This window comes from Aethalodelphis obliquidens, unplaced genomic scaffold (genome assembly GCF_003676395.1).
Source record: "Aethalodelphis obliquidens isolate GAN/ISIS:26980383/991018 unplaced genomic scaffold, ASM367639v1 scaffold20, whole genome shotgun sequence".
Lineage (NCBI taxonomy): Eukaryota > Metazoa > Chordata > Mammalia > Artiodactyla > Delphinidae > Aethalodelphis > Aethalodelphis obliquidens.
This window is the reverse complement of record NW_020837964.1, coordinates 13,381,895-13,402,877: the sequence shown is the minus strand read 5'-3', so window position 1 is coordinate 13,402,877 and position 20,983 is coordinate 13,381,895. Positions and strand designations below refer to the sequence as shown.

Below are 20,983 nucleotides of genomic sequence, written 5' to 3'. Positions count from 1 at the left end.
TTAATTCGTTAAATTAGAGTGAGGTCATACCAGATTACGGAAGGCCCTAATCCAATGATTGGCATCCTTATAAGAGAAAATAGAGACACACAGGGAGAATACAACGTGACGATCAAGACAGAGATCAGAATGACATGTCCACAAGCCAAGGAATTGTGAGCAACCACAAGAAGCCAGGAAGAGGCAATGAAAAGTCAAAGAAATCATGGCCCTGCTGACACCTTCATTCTGGATTTCTAGCCTCCAGGCCTGTGAGAGAACACACTTCTGTTCTTTTAAGCCACCAAATTTGTGGTACTTTGTTACGGTAGCCCTAGGAAACTAACAAACCATCAAACAGAATGTTTAAGGTCTGTGCCTTTTATTTTAAGTAATTATACTACAATTTTAAAAATTGCAAATAGCTCATTGGAAACAGCAAGCTGGTGATGAGGCCTCCTTTGGCTCCTGCTTCACCAAATTAGACAAAACACCTGAAGGAGAGCCAGGCAATGCTGTTCAGAATCCACATTTAGTGGGAGAACCAGGGCACTGCCCAGGGAGCCCCTCCCTCCCAATGGCTCCCTTCACACTCAACCAACCTCTGCATCTGTTCCCTCTGCCCACAGCAAAATGCCTCTTTTACCCTCTCAGACACAAATACTATGGGGACTACAGGCAGCACTACCTAAGAAAGCCAACTTGCAGATGCCCCATTCAAAAATGAACCAACACACTTCTGAGGGAGGTCCAAGCCTTAGAGTTAAAGGCTGCAGAAAAGCCTGATTAGGGGCCAAGAGCCTTAACTCAGCTCTTCAGTAACTCACAAATTTATTATCTGAAATATCAACCTTAAGGAATCTTCCATTCCTTTGCTTTCTGCAGCCCAGACACTTACAAAAGGGGAATTTTTATTTCATTATTTTGCTTCATCTTAGAAGCCCCTGACCCTGAGAACTTGCCAGTCACTTGCCTAAGCACACCGGCAGATATCTGCATGAGGATTGGCATCAGCAAAGGTCAGGAAAGTCACTGAATGCAAAGACCACCTGGCCCAATCCACACTGGATGCTCTAATCTCCATTCCGGATCCCCCACATTTATGGCCAAGGAACTTGCCAGGCATGAACTCACCGAATCCTCACAACAAGGCTAGAGGTAGGACCATTATTATCTTTCATTTTCAATGAGGGCACTGAGGACCAGAGAGGTGATATAACTTGTCTGAGGTCACACAGCAGTACACAGAGGAGGGATTTGAGCCCAGACAAATTGGCCTGGAAGTCTTAACCACTGGCTGCACTGCCAAGTGGATGCCTCTTCTTTGGATTGGGCACTGGATTCCCCAGTGACTGAGAACCCAGAGGTTTGTTACATATCCAGACTCCTTCAACTTTTTTCCCTTCTTGAGAAACAATAGAGCAGTGAGTCCCAAAGCCTACTGGGACATCCTCCAAAACATTATATAAACAAAAACTGAGTGTAACAGGATTAAGGTTGTTTAATTTTGTTTTTTGGGTTTTGGAATGTTTTGTTTTGAGATGAAAGTTAACCAAAGGATAACAGAGCGAAACTGAAAAAAAAAGGCTAAGATCAGAAACATGCATTTTTTCCCAACTGGATGGAAAACCCCAGTTGTCGGGGGTTTTTTTGTTTTTTCTTTTGGCTGCACCACATGGCTTGTGGGATCCTAGTTTCCTGGCCAGGGATTGAACCCGGACCCACGGCAGTGAAAGCAAAGAGTCCTAAACACTGGACCACCGGGGATTCCCAAAACCCCAGTTTCTGTTGTCCATTATACCAGGAAGGAGTTTGGAGTTGGGTTTGCTAAAAAAGAATCAAACCAATGGTTCCTCACTTTAGGAAAGGACACTTCAGCCCATATGTACTGACTCTGTACATGTCCCTAGACCCTCTCCAGGAGTCCACAGTAGCTGTTGGCTCAGTCAAAGAACTGTCTCCAGTAGGGTGGCACAGCACATTAAAAAACCAAAGGGAGGGAATTCCCTGGCGGTCCAGTGGTTAGGACTTGGTACTTTCACTTCGGTGGCCCAGGTTCAATCCCTAGTCAGGGAAGTAATATCCTGCAAGCCATGCGGCGTGGCCAAAAAAAGAAAGAAAGAAAAGACCAAGGGGAATTTACTGCAGGAATACAGGGATGGTTCAATATTAAAAAACTTCTTTTTTTTTGGCTGTACTGCACGGCTCACAGGATCTTAGTTCCCTGTCCAGGGACTGAACCCAGGCCACGGCCATGAAAGCCCAGAATCTTAACCACTAGTCCACCAGGGAACTGCCAGAAACTTCTTAATATAGTATAACATAATGATAGATCCCAGGAAATCCATAAATGTTGAATAAGCATTTGACAAAATTTGACCAAAAAAACACACTTTGCTGATAAAAAATCCCAAAGTAGGAATCAATGGATAATTCCTTAATAAGATAAAATATATAAATCTCAGTCAAAAGCCAGCATTTTGCTTAACTAGAAAACACCAGACGCATTCCCACTAAAGTCAGATATAACACACATGTGCACACTATCACTGTACAGAAGGTACTAGCCAGTGCAGTTAGATAAGCTAAAGAAATGAGAGATAAAATAATTGGATAAGGGAATATAATGCACAGCACGGTGACTATAGTTAACAATACTAGGGCTTCCCTGGCGGCGCAGTGGTTGAGAGTCTGCCTGCCGATGCAGGGGACACGGGTTCGTGCCCCGGTTCGGGAAGATCCCACATGCCGCAGAGCGGCTGGGCCCGTGAGCCATGGTTGCTGAGCCTGCGCGTCCGGAGACTGTGCTCCGCAACGGGAGAGGCCACAACAGTGAGAGGCCCGCGTACCGAAAAAAAAAAAAAAAGAAAGAAATTAAAACAATACTGTATTGTATATTTGAAAGTTACTAAAGGAGCAAATCTTAAAAGTTCTCATTATACGAAAAAAATTATAACTACTTGTGGTGACGAATGTTAACCAAACTTATTGTGGTAATCATTTCACACATATACATATATGGAATCATCATTTTGTACACCCAAAACTAATACAATGTATATGTCAATTATATCTCAATTAAAAAAACAAAGATAAAGAACTGCATAGGAGGAATTGGAATTGGAAACATTTCTATTTATAGATGAAATGATTATAAGCCTAGAACAGCTAAAAGAATCAATTAAGAAACTACTACAAACAATAGCCAGTTAGAAAAGACTCCATAAAAAACATAAAATATCTAGGAATAAACCTATCAAAAAATGTGCAAGATCCATACCAAAGCACTGCAAACAATACTAAAGGACACAGAAGATTTAAACAAATGGAAAGACATACCATGTTCCTGGATAGGAACATCCAACATCATCAATATGTCCATTCTCTGAAGTTAATGTATAAGTTTGAAGCAATCCCAATACATTTCACGAAAGAGAATATTTAAATAGCCAACAAATACATATTTTAAAGTGCTTAACCTCATTAGTCATTACAGAAGTGAAAATTAAAACCACAATTAATTACCACTACACACACACCAGAGTAAGTAAAATCCAAATGACCAACAAAACCAATTGTTGCAGGAACTAGGAATAACTGGAATTCTCAGATACCACTGGAAGGAGGGTAAGTGGTTACATATCTATTTGGAACACAGTTTGGCAGTATTTTCTGTAGTTGAACATATGCATATCCCATGTATAAGTTCTCTCGTAAGTAAATATCCAGCAGAAATATATATAGGGGCACCAAAAGCCATGTGTTACAATGTTCATGGCAGCATTATTCATGATAGCCAAAAACTGGGAACAACTTAATTGTCCATCAGCAGGAGGACAGACTTAGAAAACCTCACAAATATAATGTTGAGCAAAAGAAGCCAAATACAAAAGAATCCATTTATATAAAGTTTTAAAAAAACATCAAAACTAATCTATGACATAAGAAATGAGGACGATAATTACCTTTTGGAAGAGGGCGATGTAGTAATAACAGCCTGGGGACCGGAGGGGGGCTTCTCCATGCTGGTACTGCTCCAGTTCCAGATCTGGGTAATAGTTCAGTTTACTATATGATAATTTATCAAGCCGTATACTTACAAGTTGTTCCCTTTCCTGTATGTGTGTTATACTTCAGTTTTTATTAAAGCAATTCCAGTAAAAACACCAACACGTGTGTGTGTAATTACATACCAGATTACAAAGTTCAAATAGAAAAACAAATAAGCAAGAGTAGCCTGAAAGAGATCTAAAAATAAGGGGCAGCCCTTCAATACACCAAAAGATATTTTTAAATATTGTAAACCGTAGCAAGCAAAACCATGAGCATGAATGAACATGAGTAAACAGAGAAACCAATGGAAAAGAGGAGCAAGTTCTGAAACAGACCCACATATGTATGAGAAAAAAAGCTTATGATAAACAGCTTACGATAAAAGTAGCTTTTCAATTCAGCAGAGAGAAGATAGCCATCTGAAAAAAAAAAGTTGGATCTATACCTTACAGCATACCTCAGGATAAATTCCAAATGGATCAAAATTTAGATGTAAAATAATAGAAGAAAATAAATAACATGTTATCTTGAAGTGGGGCAGACCTTTGTACCTATGATTCAACATTCAGAAGCCGTAAAAGAAATGACTGATAAATTTGACGGCAAAAAATAAAATCACACGCAAACAAAACCAACCAACCATCAACAAAATAAAAGAGAAACACTAAATTAGACACGACTTTTATCAAAGGCAAAAGGCCAACCTTCCCTAATAGATAATCAGTTCCTAGAAATAAAGAAAAAGACAACCATACAATTTTTTTTTAAGATTTTTTTTTTGATGTGGACCATTTCCAAAGTCTTTATTGAATTTGTTACAATATTGCCTCTGTTTTATGTTTTGGTTCTTTGGCCTCCAGGCATGTGGGATCTTACCTCCCCGACCAGGCATAGAACCCACACCCCCTGCATTGGAAGGCGAAGTCTTAACCACTGGACTGCCAGGGAAGTCCCTACAATCCAATTTTTAAAATAAGCAGAATACTAATAGTAAGAGAGTCATAGAAAAAGAAATAGAAATGGCCCGTAAACACATATTCTAAGTTTAAAACTTTCATTACAAATATAAATGAAGATTCAATTGAGTCACTGTTTTTCACCTACCAGATTGGTAAAAATCTAATGATATGACAATTTAACGAGCTGACAAAGAGGTGAGAAAACAGTAACTTCTCATCCAAAGCTGGTGGAGGTGCACATTGGTACTAACTTAAGGAGGGCAAGTTGGTAATATCTCTTGAAATTACAAATACAGATACCTAGCAATCTCATTTCTGGGAATTTATCCTGCACATATAATAAGTACTGGTAAAATGCCACCTATACAAGCAATGTCTGTGATAACAGAATGGAAACAACTGTTATCACACAATAGAATTGTGTAATATATTCAGTGAAACAAACAAGGCACAGAACAGCACCATGTATTCTAGTTTGTAACTTGTGTCGGCAGAGGTGACAAAGCATTAAATATATGTGATATATGCTATTATATATAGTTAATATATGTTATATAGAATACATATTTGTATATGCTTGTATTTGTATAAAGAGATGCTGTATTAGAATAATTCACACTAAAGTGTGAGAGAGTGGCAGCTCAGAACCTCTTAGAGATGGTGCATCATTAAAAGAAGATGCTTGTTAACCCAAGTAAATGTGTAATTTGATGGACTTTTTGTCAGGATGATAAAGTGAATTGGAAAAATGCATATACTGCAAGTTCAGAGATTTTGGGGCATGAGGGTAACCATATATCAGGAGATTCCACAGCTTTGTCAAGGATCAGCTTTAATTAGGTTAAATCCAATAAACTAAAAACAGTTACCTGTGGGGGACTTCCCTGGTGGTCCAGTGGGTAAGATTCTGCGCTCCCTATGCAGGGGGCCTGTGTTCGATCCCTGGTCGGGGACCTAGATCCTGCATGTGTGCTGCAACTAAGAAGTCCGCATGCTACAACAAAAGATCCCTCATGGCGCAATGAAGAGCCCGTGTGCCGCAACTAAGACCCGGCACAGCCAAAATAAATAAATTTAATTAATTAAAAAAAACAAAAACAGTTAACCTGAGGAGGAAGGTACTGGGTGGTTATGGAACAAGAGTTAAAGAAAACTTTGACTATAGTCCTTTATTATATGATGTTTAAACCATGTGAACATATTATCTAATCAAAACAAGAAACTGTAAAAGAAGAGCTGCAGTTCATGAGCTCCTAAGCCTTGATCAAGACCCACAAAATCTATCCCAGCTCATGTTCCAAGAGCCTCTGTCATTTATCAACAGGTAATCTTAAATATTTATGAGGAGTTTTATTACCCTGTAACAGCTGACTTTGCCAGAAACATCTTATGTCAATAATGCTATGCAAGACATTGTGAGACAGAAAGATCTTGGGCAACTCACTTAACCTCCCTTAAACTTCAGTTTTCTCTTTGGCAAAGCAAGATAAAGATAAAAGAACATCCCAGAATTGCTGTAGAGTGCAATGTGAGCGCTTCCAGAACCGCAGAGAAGCACCGAACAAGTTCTGTATACAACAGCTGCTCTACAGCCAAGCCTCTGCTAGAATAAATGTTACTTGACTGAGGGTGCTTCTCAAAGGTCAGCATGCTTAAAAGTCACCTGGAGAGGCTGTTAGCACACAGGCTTTTAGGGCCGACCCTCAGAGATGTGATTCAGTAGGTCTGGAGCTCAGGAACTGACATTTCTAACAAGCTTGGGTGATACTGATGCAGCTGGTTTAAGGACTACATGTGAGTGGTCTTGTCCAGAGCAGGGCTCCTCAAACTGTGATGTGTATATGAATGGCTTGGGAATCTTGTTAAAATACGATTCATAAGGTCTGGGGTGGGACACAGGACTCTGAATTTCTAACAAGCTCCTAGGTGTTGTAGATGCTCCTGGTCTGCAGACTACACTTTGAGGACCAAGGCTCTGGAATATCCAACTCCATTTGTTTAGATGAGGAAGCTGTGCCAGGCAAAAAGTAAATGACTTGCCCAAGGCCACTTGGACGGTAAGGTGAAACACCGTCCACGTGAAACCCCGTCCAAGGAGGCTGCCACTCCTCAGGAGTGCCTTCCCTGCCGTACCCAGACCTATATCACAAACGTGCCTGAGCCAGCAAGTGATGCCAGCCCTTTAGAAAATGGTGGGGAAATTTACTAAATCATACACAGTCCTCTGTGCTTCTGAGAAATCAGTCACTTACCGGGGAGCTTAGCTCAAATCACCAGTCTGTTCTTTACAAAAATGCACTTTTGGCCAAATTATTTCTTTAGCTGAGTCACTTTACCCTCCAGTGACTCGCAGCTTTGACAGGCACTGCTGTTGAAACCTGAGGAAGACACTGGCACTTCTCAACGTATCTGACTGTGGGGAGAAGAGGATGAGGAGAAGCAGAAATGGGGGTGGGGAAGCTGATCCTTGGGAAAGCTGAGGAATTTCCTGATATATGGCTCCCTCATGCCCTCAAAACCCTACAGAATTGCACTGTATGCATTCTTCCAACTCACTTTACCACCCTGGTAAAAAGTCCATCGAATTACAGATTTATTGGGGTTAACAAGCAACTTCTTTTCAGGATGCATTGTCTGTGAGCTGCCAATCTTTCACACTTTAGTGTGAACTACTCTAATACAGGAGGAAGTGGGTGGAATTCTGGACATAAAGTCTCTGGAGCAATTCATGCAGAGGGGGTCTTACCTGAGATGAAGCTTCATCTGGGAGCACAGCTGCTGGTAAACCACAGCTGCGACATTGGCTCTGCACCACATTCACCAGCAGGCCTCACCCCATACCCCTGATGCCTTCTGGCTGTTGGACAGTTCCTGGGCCTGGCCCTGCCACTAACCTGTTGCATGATTGAGTAAATCACACAGTTTTAGGGACTTTCAGAGCTGGAAGTTTCTAAACCTAGAAGCTCACTTTCTAATCCAAAAAACACATGGTCTCTAATGGCCTGTCTAAGCTTGGTTTCCCCAGAAGCAGAGCCTGGGACAGGGTTTGCTTTTACATGAGTTATTGAGGGAGAGCTTGCCAGAGAAAACTTTCAGGTGAAGGAGTGAGGGGAGAGGATAGGGAAGGGCAGGTCTTGGGGGTGCTAAAGCATTCTTAAATAACACCAGAGGACTTCCCTGGTGGCGCAGTGGTTAAGAATCCGCCTGCCAATGCAGGGGACACAGGTTCAAGCCCTGGTCGTGGAAGATCTCACATGCCGCGGAGCAACTAAGCCTGTGTGCCACAACTAGTGAGCCTGCGCTCTAGAGCCCGTGAGCCACAACTACTGAGCCCGTGCGCCACAACTATTGAAGCCCGCACGCCTAGAGCCCGTGTTCCGCAACAAGAGAAGCCACGACAATGAGAAGCCTGCGCACCACAACGAAGAGTAGCCCCCGCTCACCACAACTACAGAAGGCCTGCGCACAGCAACGAAGACCCAACACAACCAAAAATAAATAAATTTATTAAAAATAAATAACTAAATAAATAACACCAGAGTCCTCCCACCCTGGGGCAAGGCGGCTGGGTTTTCATACCCCTGACTAGTCAGTGGCCTCCCCTGCCCCGGGGTGTGTGACCCCACCAAGTAACTCTGGCAAGGTGACTTAGAGAATGACATGGTGTCTGCTGTTCGTGACAGCCCGGAAATAGGTACAACAGTGGCTAAAGGGGATCTGGTGGGCACAAATACTTCCTTCCAGTTCTGAGAGTCCCTCAAATATGTTTCCAAACAAGAGGCCCCCCAAATCACAAAAGACAGAAGGTGAGAAAAGAATACAAGCATTTTTTTCATTTTCAGAAGAATCCTGGAATCTGCACTTAGAATAAGTCCTCACTGCTCCCCGTGACTTCCCACACACACTGCAAGGTGACCCCTCCCCCAACTCCACCCACTGTCCAAGCAGACACTGACCTCCAGCTACACATCAAACTGACTCCTCCTTAAGGACTATGTCTGTTATCTCTGTCTAGAACATCCCACCCCAGATTTCTGCCCAGCTGCCTCTTTCTTGTCAACTCAAACATCACCTGCATAGAGAGGCTTCTCTGACCTGCCCAGGTCATTCCCTGTCACACTCCCTGCGGCACTTCTGCATTTATCTTGGCTGTGTTCTCTTGTATGTTATCTTGTAAGAAGGGCCTCCAGAGCCTTGTTCTGACCTCATCACTGTGTCCCCAGAGCCTATGCACACAGAAGACAATAACATCTGATGAACAATATCTGAGTGAATGAGTAGGACATTTGGGCCAGATGCTGAAATGCCAATAGAGAAGGAGAACTAGGTCAGCTAAACCCTCAGCCCAAGAAGCTGGAGGAAAAACCCCGCCCAAGGCCAGGATGGGGAAGGACAGAATACACCAAGAGTTTCTTTGGCTACTTGATTCCCTTCTCCTCTCCCAGCTCCCTCTCTCAACTACCCTTCAACGTAGGACCAGAGTTAGCATCAACCCTGGGGAGATCCTTCACCTTTTAGAAAGGCACAAACGCCTCAAAACGACCAAGGGCGTCTGGATTCCAATTCTAGCTCTAGCTCTGAGCCTCTCCTTCCCCGCTGGTACCTGAATGGGGCACAAGGATCATGCCAGCCTGGCAGGGCTGCTGAGAGCACCAGCCGGTGGCACAGCGGTGCCGCAAATGCACATCACTGCACGCTTAAACCAGGGCAGGGTGCATTCCTGCCCCTGGCTGCTTCTGTGGCTCCTCCAGCTCCAGAAGAGTCTCCACCACAGCCGCACCGGCTCTGGGCACCTGAGATGCCCCACATGTTACCCAGCATTTCCCACGTGCCAGGCACTGTGCCAGGCGCTTGCTCATCTGCCTGGTGACACCGAATTATCATCGGTACCCACACCTCTTGGTATCATTATCTCCATTTTACAAGTGAGGAGACTAAGGCTGAGAGATTCAGCCATTGGTGGAAAGACACGGCTAGTGAGTGGGGGGCATTGGCTTCGAACATAGTCCATCGGCCACTTTTATCTGGTTTATTTAAGTGGTTTGGCACCATGGGTTCACTGAAGAGAGCAGTCCTGGAAGGAAGGATCATTACCTTCATTGCACACAGAAGGGAACTGCCGGCGCGCGTGTGGCCTGGTGGGCGGTCTCCGCTGCACTCAGGAACCCTTCGTGGGGCGCGCAGACTGGCCGCAACTTGCGGCCTCCTGGGTCAGTGCGTGTGCTCTGGCTGCCCAGCCACCACCAGCTCCGTTTCGCAGATGCAGAGAACGAGCTCCAGGAGATGCAAGGGCTGAGCGTTGAGACCCTGCAAGAGAGCCTGAGAGCAGGGACCGCCTCACCCCACGAGCACACAGGCTGTGGGGAGCTGCCGCTGGGTCCCAGGTTGGCCCCTGGCTCAGCTGGGGCGGCTCACCTGACGCAGCAGACGCAGGCAGCTGTATCTGGCGGTACGTGCTGTCCCCGCCCTTGCCCTCTGTCCCCTCCCTCCTTCTCCCCGGATGACTGGGCACTAAACCCAGTTTACGTGGAGGACAGTCCCCGGGATGCTCTGGAGGAACCTGGATTCCCACGTCCTATACTAATCGCACATGCAGTACCAAGAACGAAGGGTTAGTTTCACATTTGAAAATCAAGCATTGTGAATTCCCCATGTTAGCAAACTAAAAAAGAAAAACCTATGATCACCTCAGCAGATGCAGTAGATTTTGTCCCTTTGACAAAATCCAACATCCACTCTCAAGGAAACTCTCAGCAAATTATGAATAGAAGGGAATTTCCTCAACCAGAAAGAGGGCATCTATGAGAAACTTACACGGTGAACGACTGGATGTTCTCCCCCTAAAATTGGGAACAAGATGAGCTAATAAACGAGCTCAGCAAGGTTGCAGGACACAAGATCAACATAAAAAAATCTACCGAATTTCTTGGGCTTTCCTGGTGGCACCGTGGTTAAGAATCCGCCTGCCAATGTAGGGGACGCGGGTTCGAGGCCTGGTCCGGGAAGATCACACATGCCGCGGAGCAAATAAGCCGGTGCGCCACAACTACTGAGTCTGCGCTCTAGAGCCCACACGTCACAAGTACTGAGTCTGCGCTCTAGAGCCCATGAGCCACGACTACGGAAGCCCGGAAGCCCGCGCACCGCAACAGGAGAAGCCACCGCAATGGAAGCCGGTGCACTGCAACGAAGAGTAGCCCCGGCTCCCCGCAACTAGAGAAAGCCCGCGTGCAGCAACGAAGACCCAACGCAGCCAAAAATAAATAAATAATAAATGTTCTTTAAAAAAAAGTTCTGGAAATAGGGATAATGGTTACATAACATTGTAAATGTGCTTAACATCACTGAATTGTACACTTAAAAATATTTAAAATGGTATGTTATGTATATTTTACCACAGTAAAAAAAAGTAAAAGTAGCTAAAAAAATATTGCATGTAAGTGGACATGTGCATTTGAGGGGAAAGAGGAGGGTTCTCTGCTTTTCTCAGCCTAAGGGATGTCTGGAACAGTCCTCCTCCCATAGGACCGACAGCCTTCCCCTCTCACAGGACAAGTCTCTCATGATCCTTTGCTCCATGGAGCCAGGATCACCAGGGGGTCAGGCTCTCACCCCTGCAGCCCACCCCTTCCACCCCACGATGACTGACCGGCCTCAATCCCTTTGCTCCTGCTGTTCCCTGAGCAGAATGCCCTTCCTCCTACCCCTGCCAGCCTAATTCGCCCTCCTTCCCACCTCCCCTCCCCCACACCCATACCCTCCCAGACCCTCTCACATGCTGCCCCTGACCCACATAAGGTAGCCAGTCCCCTGATTGCTCCAGCTGCCCCCTCTCCAAGGGGGCTGTCCCTCTGTACTCCCCCCATGCCCCCTCCCCACCCTCTTCCTTTGACCTGATCACAGTGTCCTGAACATCTATTCACTGTCTCAGCTCTGGCTGGGAGGTCCTCAGAGTCTCAGACTTCTCCTAATTCTCTCTGTCTCCTGACTTTTCAATTCTGGTTTAGGGACAGCATAGCCAATCAACTGCCAGGACTCGGGCTGCGCCAGTCCCTTCTTTACCAATTCAGGAATGTCCCTAGTGGAGAACAATGGAGAAAATAGAAATCTCGGTGAACAGAGCAGCTTTGTTTCTCATTTTTTGGCTCACAGAGGACAGACTGTGAGGACTTGGGCAGGCTGAGCACGGTGCCGAGAAGCCTGGCTTTGGCTTCTCCTTACTGATTTGGGACCTAGTAGAGCAAATCGGTTGCTTCTCTAGGCCTCACTTTACCCACCTGAAAAATGGAGCTTGAGAAACTCCTCTTCAAGCTGAGTTGAGAGGGAGGAGTGGTGGAGGGGAAATGGGGCTGTTTGCAGAGGTCCCCGCTGTGGGGAGCGTCTTGGTCACACAAGGCCCAACTTCCCGCAAATGTTTGGCTTCACACTTGTTGAGTTTGGGTTCAAGCCCTGCTCTAACAAGGCTGCTGGCAGGGACACAGGCCCTGGCACACAGGCTCTGTTCTGGCTCATCATCAAACTTGCTCTGTTACACCTTCCAAGAGCAATGAGGCCTGTGTTTTATAACAGCTACTGCAATTGTAATTAAACATGCATCAGTAGTTTCGCATCCATCCCCACCCCCATCCCCACTGGAACATAAGCCCCACTGAATTCCTAGCTTAGTGCCTATCATGAGGCGAATTCAATCACCGTGTTAACTAATTAATGCAGGGAGGCCTGCAGTGGAGGCCTGGTCTGTCTTTTCTAACATGCATATATCGCAGCTAAAGGGGAATCAGACGCAGTCCCCTGTCCCCAAGCCACTTGGAATGGGGAGGTCTGGGGCCAGGGGAGAGTCGCCAGCCTCCACTCTCATCACACACACCAGTCTGGCCCAGGACCCTCCCTGGTTCCACCACGACCCCTACTCTTGCCCATGCCACCTGTATGAGAACGTGAAACTTGTTAAAAGAGTCAAAGTTAAAGTCTGTTCTACATGCATTTGTGACCCGAGCCTCTCCCGTGTGCCAGGGGTTGGCACACAAGACAAAAAGCTACAAGCCTAGCCTGGAGCAGCTGACACTGGTGGGGAGGCCTGGTCACAGAGCAGGTGGGCGAGAGAGAGGGAGGCACAGAGAGGACGGGAGGCTGGGAAGGGGCGGGCCTTCAAAACCTTCCTAACACATGATGAGAAGCCACTAAAGGTCCCTCACAAGGGGACCCAGGCTGAGTAAGGAGGGTTCCTCAAGAACTTCCGGAAATGTCTGTTACCAGAGTTGGTGGCCCATAGACTGGGAGTCGGGTCCATCTCGCAACAGGGAGCACAGTGGTGGGCAGCCTCAGGTTCTACCAGCAACCCCCCCTTCTCCCCCTACCCTCCCCCCACCTTTCCCACAGTGGGCCTCAAACCCAAACACAGGCGTGTACCTAGGAAGAGACAAGGAGGAATCCAGCCTTCAGAGGGAGCATGGCCCTTGATTTCAGACTGCTAGCATCCAAAACTGTAGGAGATAAAATGTCAGGTGCACGTAATGTGCCCCAACTTTACCTCACGTGTCCGGCTTTACGTCAGTTGCCAACACCTGTCCTTCCACACCTTTCTCCTTGCTCACACCAACACATGAGCGCATATATACATAGGGAGGAGGTATGCTTGTTTGTATGAATAAAATGGAATCGCCAGATCCATATAACTTGCTTTCTCCCCCACTTCACAGTGGGCATATCTGCAAGTCAGTATTCTAAATTTTTTATCCTGCGGAAACAAACACACAATCAGTTATCCTACTCTATAAACAGGATCAGAGCAGAGAGGCGGAAGGTTGACTATTGTAGATATTTTCATTTGCACCAAAACCTCTCTTTTTTTCCTTCTTCTCTTCCTTCACCTGCAGCCCTGATGGGAAGCCTTCACCACCTTCTTCATGCTCATGTATCTATACAGAAATACACCGAATACAAGTGTGGGGTTTGGGGTCGTTTGGCTTTATTTGGAGTTTCTTTGCAAAAAGGGGATCATAATAGTACCTGTCTCTATTTCTTACTTTTCTCACTCAATAGTAAAATTCTTCAGGAAAATCCCTTCAAACCTTTTTTTTTTTTTTGGCTTTTTTTTTTTTTTTTTTGGCTGTGCCATGTGTCTTTCAGGATCTTAGTTCCCCCACCTGGGCCCCTGGCAGTGAAAACACTGAGCCCTAACCACTGGATCACCAGGGAATTCCCCCTCCAAACCTTTTAATGGCTGCATAATATTCCCTGAGGGACTTTTACTTTGTTTCCAGTTCTGGTGGTGGTGGTGTGGTGTTTGTTTGTTTGACAGTAAACATCCAGGGACATTTATCTTCTTTTTTTTTTTTTCTTTGCAGCAAAGAGAGGGTTTATTTGCAAGGCAGCCCAGAGAGGATTCAGAACAAACCTCAAGTCCACGAGGGCAAGGGGCTTGGGGGTATTGATGGGATAACAAATATCAAAGCAGGGCAGTTTGAGGCACAGGAGAGCATGGGGAAAGGTCATTGGGGAAAGGTGATTGGAGAAAGGTGCATGGTTCTGCACAGGCCTAAGCTCTGCATGTTCAAGAGGTCACTGAGGGTACATTGCACATGCCCAGCTGGAGGGCGGGTGGTCCTAGCCAGTCCTTAACCGACTCAGCTTGATCTAGACGCAGCTGACTCCAAGTTCCTAGAAAACAACTCGGGCAAACATCTTATTGTTTAGGCTACATGCCCCTTGGAGGACCTGCAAATCTTAAAAAAAAAACCTTGATTAGTGAAGGCAGGTGAAATGGATTTAACCATGGTTTCAGGGTCTTTACAGAGGTAAGTTAAAATGAGGTGGTAAGGGTGAGCCCTAACCCAGTATGACTAATATCCTTCTGAAAAGGAGAAATTGGACACAGAGGCAGATGCAGAGGAAAGACTTTATGAAGAGAAATGGGAAAAAGAAGAACAACTACAAGCCAAGGAGAGAAGCCTGGAACAGATCCAGCCCTTAGAAGGTGCCAACCCTGCCAACACCTCGATTTTTTTCTTTTTGCTGTTTTTTAATTTTTATTGGAGTGTAGTTGACTTACAATATTGTGTTAGTTTCAGATGTACAGAGAAGTGAATCAGTTATACATATATATATCCATTCTTTTTCAGATTCTTTTCCCATATAGGTCATTACAGAATATTGAGTAGAGTTCCCTGTGCTATACGGTAGGTCCGTATTAGCTATCTATTTTATATATAGTAGTGTGTATATGTTAATCCCAATCTCCTAATTTATCACTTCCCCCACACATTTCCCCTTTGGTAACCATAAGTTTGATTCTCTTGCTTTCTTTCTTGATCTTGCTGCTGACTCCCTCATGGTGGCTGGCTTCCTCATGCATTTCTAATTTGGACTGTTCATGTTTGACAGGCATCCTGTGGGCAGCCTGAGCAGGCTGGGTTGAAGGTTTTGCTTTTGCTTCTTCCAGGTGTTCCAAGGAGTACCAGGTAGGAGTAGTTTTTTGGGTTTTTTTGTTTTTTGTGTGCGTTTTTAAAATTGTGGTAAAATATACATAACATAGAATTTACTATCTCAGCCATTTTTAAGTATACAGTTCAGGAGTGCTAAATATTTTCATCTTGTTGTACAGTCAATCTCCAGGACTCTTCATGTTGCAAAACAGAAACTCTATATTCATTAAACAACTCCCTATATCCCCCTCCCCTCAGGTCCTGGCAACCATTCTACTTTCTTTCTCTATGAATTTTCCAGCCAGGAGTAGCTTTTATGATCACTTCCTGGCCTAGAGACTCTAGGATCACATGAGCAGTATAAATTTGATCCCAAATCCAAAAGAGGGCAGATGTGTGATTATACATTTCTCAGAGGAGGTCTTCCCCTTCTCAAACCAGACCCAGGCCAGGTTAGAAAATCTTCCTTCTCTGCTTCTTCCAGAGGTTGAATTTTTTCTGGCCTAACTGCACTTAAAAGAAGCTTAAACCCTTAAGGGTCCCAGCTGTATGTGGGGGTATCATTTCTACCTCCCTGCTTCATGTGGGCTCAAAACTTTGGCTCTAGTCCCTATGGCTATTCAGATCTACTTCCCTGGATATCCAGACCAGTGAAGGGCACTCAGGGAAGGCAAAGCAGCCTCACTCCCTCCCAACTTCCTTTACTGTCTTGCCCAGGGCTATCCTTATTCCCATGCAGCTCAGCTATGCATAAAAAAATGTGCTGATTGTTTTATATCCTAAGTTTCTGGATGTTTTTGTAGAGTTTCCCCAAAAAACTATCAAATCTTCCATTCTGTTGAAAAGGAACCTCACTTTTATTTCTTTTTCTTTGTACTGGTTTTTAGCCATAACCTTCCATGGAATTTTGCCTTATTTTTCCAATGAAACTAGAGCTCTGGTGTTCACCCGGCACAGCCCCCAGTGGACACACAGGAGGTGCTCAGTGAAAACTAGTAGAATGATGGAAAAAGAGCGAGAGCTCCCAGTCACGGCTGGGGATGGCCATGGAGGTGGTGCCGCCTCTGCTTCAGGGATGTTTGGGGCCCATAAAATCTGGGTTGACAATGTAGGCAGTATCCATGGGAAGCTGGGGCTACCTGAGCTTGAATAAAAGGACTAAAGGAACAATGACGATCGTCATCATCATCATCATAATAGCTAATGTTAATCACTTTATGTCATTTAATCCCCCCCCACCACACACACACATCAATACCAGAATTAGAATTCTAATTCTAGCCCTCATATTTTATTTATTTATTTTTAATTTTTTTGGCCGTGCCACGTGGCTTGCAGGATCTTAGTGCCCTGACCTGCCCCCTCGGCAGTGAAAGCACGGAGTCCTAACCACTGGACCACCAGGGAATTCCCTCACCCTCATTTTAAAGATGAGGAAAGCAAAGCTCAGAAAGGTCTACAAGTTGCCAAAATTCACACAGCTAGCAAATGGGACAGCAAGCATTAAATCTAAATATGTCTGACCCCAAAGCCCTTGCTTATAACTCTACATTATCAGCAGTCTGAGGCAGACTGAAGGCAAAAGGAGACCACATTCCCCCACCCAACAGCTTTATGCAGCTGGAAGAGCCTGACTGTGAGGCCAAGGAAGGCCCAGCATATGGGATGGAGCCCAAAAGAATCTGGAGCTGGAGGGGTAACCTGAGCACCCTGCAACTTCAGAGTCAGGACCCAGAGGTTGCCTCTGTGAATCAGCCTCTGAAGTAGCATACGCACAGAGGACAGGATTATGGAAGGAAGGAATAGCTGAATCAATTCAGAATGATTCAGGAAGCTTCTGGGCCCAATAGAGTACCCTCCCGTCCTTTTCTAGCATTCCCCACTTCTCCCAGCATCCCTCATCTCCCCCAGCATCCTCCACTTTTCCCAGCATCCTCTCCTCACCCCGTGTCCCTTCATCTTTCCCAGAATTCCCTCATTTCTCCCAAATGCTTTTTCCCAGGTCCAATCCAGAAACAGCTATCAACAGATTCTCTCATCAACCAGTAACGCCTTATTTCACCAAGTCTAATGCACAATGGATTGTAAAATGCACCAATATTTTACGTGACACTGAGAAAGAGGAGGAAAAATCTATCAGTTAAATTGTGATTTGCCATTGATCCTGATTTCAGAGATGTTAAAATGTGGGGAGCGGGGGAAAGGTGTGAATCAGTGGAATATGGCAACACTAAGAGCCCTACTGCATTTGGTGCCTTGTCTGAGAGTTACAGAATGTTTCCATATACAGTGCCTCGCTATTAATGGCTAGTAAGCAGGCAGTATGCCCAGAACCATCTTAGACTCTCAGGGATTCAGTTTTCTGCCCTTATGGAAATCACAGGCTAGTTGGCGGTCTTGGAGGCAGGCTGAGAGAACATATACAGAATGGTTCAAGGCTAGTCTTTATGGACGATAAATGTAATAAGTGTTTGAAGCAGGGATGGATCAAAGTTGGCCAATGTGATCAAAGTAGGTTTCATGGCAAGGAGAAGGAGACTTAAACTAGAGGATGAAGGCTGGAAAATGGGGACAAGAGAAGACACTGAGGAGGGAGAAGTGGGGAGAAAGTGAACAAAGTGTGGAGATGAGGCCCACATGGCAAATGCTCGGGACAGCAGAGAAGGTCCCTTGTCTTGGAGCCGAGAAGCGGCATCAGGGTGTCATGGGAGTCTACTTTGGTCAGGCAGGCCAACACAGGACTACAGAAGGCTTTGAAAGCCAAGCAGCTCTTGAGTGTCAGGCAGCAGGGAGCCAGTACAGGTTGTGAGCAGGGGAATGACCTGGTGAACACACTCACTCAGGGAACACTGATGTGCAAGATGAGCTGGAGGCCGAAGCTGGAGGCCAGGACAACAACCATTCCTCCAAGCCCTGCAGTGAAGGAAGGTGACCTCTAGAGTCTCTACTGGATGTTCATGTGCCTGGCAGGGCCTGGGGGACAGCTCTTCCAGGCAGTTTGAGCCATGCCTAGATGGAAAGGAGTCCTAGACTCTTTACAGAATTGTCCCTTCAGGGCCGGAGCCACCCGGGCATTTGCCTGGTATATTCCCAGGAGGTACAGCTATGTGAAGAATCATCCTCTACTCAGTAAAACTGGTAACACCTAACAGATGCAGGGGCTCAAGAACACATTGCTTACATTTGTACAGAGTGTAAATCACCATATAAGTAAATCCTTTCTGCCTCTAGGAATTAAAGAGATGTATTTGGTAAGAGACACATATGTCTGATACATGCTCACTGATAAAATACTCCAATTCTTCTGGATCGGTCCTACCTGGCAATTTGTAACAAGAACCATAAAACTAGCTAAACCTTGTGAGGGGGTAACTCCACTTTAAGAGGTGGACGCCTAGGAAATAATCAGAAATGGCCCAAAGCAGTGCCACTTGGGAAGGTGGGAGCCAGAGAACCACCCAAGAACCTAAGAGAGAGGAAAAGGCTCAGCTCAGCCAGGAGGGTCAACATCAGGCACCACCTGAGCTGCCTGAGTGAGGCCTCAACAAACGTGTCAAGTTGGGGAGAAGGACCCCAACTGTGTGTGCTGCCACCCTGGGTGCTGGGACCCTCTGGAGGCAATGCAGTGTTATTTGGCTTCAGAGCTCCCGTTTCCTCATCTATAAAATGGGAACGAAATTTGCAGTTATTGGCCCTCAGCCTGGTCAGTGGTGAACTATTATTACTACATGTATGACACATACAGATAAGAACAGCTCCACCCTCACTGCAAATGGACACAAATAATTTTAGCTGGGCTGGGGGATGGGTAGAGGGTGGCATATATGTGGCTGCAGGGCGTCCCTTGGCTCCAGTGTCTAAGGCAGACATGGGAAATGGGATGCCAGAGAGCCCAGTGCCATGTCTAAGAGTGTCACCTCCAGCCTGGGAGGGAGACCCAGGTGGGAAAGCCAACTTGGCCCACATCTGCCACTCAGACACCTTGATCCCAGCAGCTGACTGCCTCTCCCCGGCTCTTCATCATAACCTCTCATGACCACAGTTCCCTCTGCACCTCTGGGGACACCCTGATCACTCCCCTGGCAGGGTTACTCACAGTATAGATAAATCCCTTTCCTCCTGAGGTCATCCAAACAAGGTTAGACTCGACCCCAGAAGAATGTGTCTAAGAAGAAACCGAGAGGAAACAAAACTAAGGAATTAAAATGCAGCCATCTGGGAATAGAAGGGCTTCCAAGTCATTAATCTGATATGAATCTGGCTCCAGACTGGGCTGGCAGCCTCCTTTAGCTGCCTCCTCACCTCCTCCTCATCTCTACCCATTTGCCTTAGCAAGAAGCCCTCCTTTCAAGAACCTGCTTCTTCTGGCCTTGAGCAGCCTTACCCATAGCTCTTGGCAGGACCAGCCTCTCTGCTTGAGCTCTTGGAGAATTTGGTTGGCCCCAGAGAATCCTCCTTCAATCCTGAGCCCTTCCCACAGGGATAATACCTGCTGGGCAGAGTTTTTGTGAGGAGTGGAGATCTAGTTGGTGATGCCAACTGCAACAAATGTAAGCTCCATGAGAGTAGGACTTCCTTTTGTTCTCTGCCCCATCTCCTGTGCCTGGCCCATCGTAAATGCTCATGGATGTTTGTCAAATGAATAATAAATATAAATACGAGCTTGAGTATGTATTTCAATCTCTAGAAGGACCCACAGAACCTAGTATCAGTGATTGTATTTGGACAGATGAAAACAGAGTCCTAAGGAATGGGATACGGAGAGGAAGCTACTTTTCACTGTAAACCAATCTTATCTTTTGATTTTTTCTGATTTTTCCCAGCTGCACGGTGTGTCACGTGGGATCTTAGTTCCCCGACCAGGGATCAAATCCATGCCCCCTGCAGTGGAAGCATGGAATCTTAACCACTGGACCTCCAGAGAAGTCCCTGATTTTTTTTTTTACTGTGCACATATATTATCTACTTGAAATTAAAAACACACCACCAGACTTCCCTGGTGGTGCAGTGGTTGAGAATCTGCCTGCCAATGCAGGGGACACGGGTTCGTGCCCTGGTCAGGGAGGATCCCACATGCCGCAGAGCAACTAAGCCCATGCGCCACAACTACTGAACCTGCGCTCTAGAGCCTGCAAGCCACAACTACTGAGCCTGTGTGCTGCAACTACTGAAGTCCGCGCGCCTAGAGCCTGTGCTCCACAACAAGAGAAGCCGCTGCAATAAGAATCCCATGCACTGCAATGAAGAGTAGCCCCCGCTCACCACAACTAGAGAAAGCCTGCATGCAGCAACGAAGACCCAACACAGCCAAAAGATTAAATAAAATAAATAAATAAAAACACAACACCACTTACATTAGCACCCCCAAAATGAAATACTTTGATATAAACCTAACAAAATATGTTGAAGATCTACATGATCAAAACTATAAAGCTGTGATGAAAGAAATCAAGGAAGACATAAATAAATCGAGATATTCCATGTTCATGGATAGGAAGACTCAATATTGTTAAGATGTTTGTCCTCCCTAACTTGAGCTATAGATTCAATGTCATCTCAATCAAAATC

General features: G+C 45.6%; 1 protein-coding gene across 5 annotated transcripts in view; it reads right to left on the bottom strand.

Moving 5' to 3' along the window:
* Positions 1–20,308, bottom strand: part of IL34 (interleukin 34) — a 43,874-nt gene extending 23,566 nt beyond the window's left edge. For 4 of the 5 annotated variants that reach the window (XM_027119336.1, XM_027119339.1, XM_027119338.1 and 1 more), the window contains exons 1-2: positions 19,512–20,308; positions 10,086–10,310 (exon numbers count right to left, since the gene is read on the bottom strand). The gene's annotated coding sequence lies outside the window, so the exon portion shown is untranslated. Of the gene's footprint in view, positions 1–3,944; positions 4,028–9,063; positions 10,051–10,085; positions 10,311–19,511 lie in introns of those variants that run through there. The other variant, XM_027119337.1, reaches the window with a different exon arrangement.
* Positions 20,309–20,983: the final 675 nt, after the last annotated feature.